Below are 1,871 nucleotides of genomic sequence, written 5' to 3' on the forward strand. Positions count from 1 at the left end.
TATTTTTTTTTTTTTTTTCTCTTCTTGATGAACTTTTGCTTTCCTCATATATAATGTTCTTGATGTCATCCCACAACTGATCTGGTCTTCAATCTTTAGTGTCTAATACATCAAATCTGTTCTTGACGTGGTCTCTAAATTCAGGTGGGATAAACTAAAGGTAATATTTTGGTCTTGTGGACTTTTTAAAATTTTTCTTCAACTTTAGTCAACCCCTAGCCTTGTTGGGGCTGATGATATTGAACTTCTCCATCATTTCTTCCCACAGATGTAGTCAGTTTAATTCCTGTGTATTCTATATGGTGAGATTCACATGTATAGTCATCTTTTATGTTGATGAGAAAATCGTATTTGCAATGCAATAGTCATTGGTCTTCAGAATTATGTCATGGATCTACAGCATCATATCTATCACCAACGCCATATTTTCCAACTACTGATCATTCCTCTTTTTTCCCCAACTTTTGCATTCCAATCACCAGTAATTATCCATGCCTCTTGATTACATGTTTGATCAATTTCAGACTGAAGAAGTTGGTAGAATTCTTTAATTTCATCATCACTGATTTTATTGGTTGGTGCGTAAATTTGAATAATAGTGTTATTAACTGGTCTTCCTTGTAGGCCTATGGATGTTATCCTATCATAGACAGCATTGTACTTCAAGATAAATCTTGAAATGTTCTTTTTGATGATGAATGGGATGCCATTCCTCTTTAATGTTCCCGACACAGTAAACTATATAATTAACTAATTCAAAAATGGCCAATACCAGTTCATTTCAGCCCACTGATGCCTAGAATAATGATCTTTATGCAACACTTGTCATTTTTTTTTAACCATTCTTATCACATTTAATCTTCACAAAATCCCATGAGGTAGGCATCATTGCCCCATCTTACTGATGAGATGACTGAGGCTCAAGAGACTAATAATGAGTCCACATTATTATGCTAATGGCCAGAAGACAGCTACTATGAGGCTCACAGGAGAGTTACCATTGAGTTAGCACCTCCATGGCCCCATCTATCTGATTCAGCCAAGTGGTTCTTAGATCTCAACAGGAAGTAAAATCCTATCACAGCAGGGTGAGTGCATCACCCTAGGCAGCATCTCCTGGATGGGCACTTGGTCTGCCATGCTTATGTTTCTTCTTTCCTATGACATTTATGTCCAATTATTGTAAATTTCCAATTCTCATAAATTCATACTTCAGACATTCCACGTTCCAATTATTAATGGATATTTTCAGCTGTTTCATTTCATTTTGAGTTGTGTCACATCAGCAAGTGAAGGTCACAAAACCTTTCCTCCATCCACATCATTAATGTCAACTCTACTGTGAGGAAGCAGTTCTTCCCCAGCAATATTTTGAGTGCATTCCATCCTGAAGGGCTCATCTTCCAGCACTGTACCAGACAACATCTCGCTGCTATTTATAAGGTTTTCAGTGAATAACCATTCTCCTTCTTCCTAATCTGTTTTAGTGTAAAAGCTCCTCTGAAACCTGTCCACCATGTGGATCCTGCTGATATTTAAAATACTGGTGACATAGCTTCCAGCATCACACAAGTCATCACAGTACTAAAGACAGAGGAGTGGAATGCTGCCCTTTAGTGTCGTTCAAATTTTCCCTCTCTTTGAAACAACTGAACTAGATCCCACTGCTGTATGCCATTGAGTTGGTTCCAACTCATAATGATCCTGTCTGTATAGGGTTTCTGAGGCTGTAAATCTTTATGAGAGCAGAAAACCATTTTTTTCTCTCAGCGAGAAACTGGTGGATTCAAACTGCTGATCTCACAGTTAACAGTCCAACGAATAAACCACTACCAGGTCTCCTTGAACCAGACCCTTGTTGTTGTTAGGTG

The sequence above is a fragment of the Chrysochloris asiatica genome, unplaced genomic scaffold (assembly GCF_000296735.1).
Source record: "Chrysochloris asiatica unplaced genomic scaffold, ChrAsi1.0 scaffold00043, whole genome shotgun sequence".
NCBI lineage: Eukaryota > Metazoa > Chordata > Mammalia > Afrosoricida > Chrysochloridae > Chrysochloris > Chrysochloris asiatica.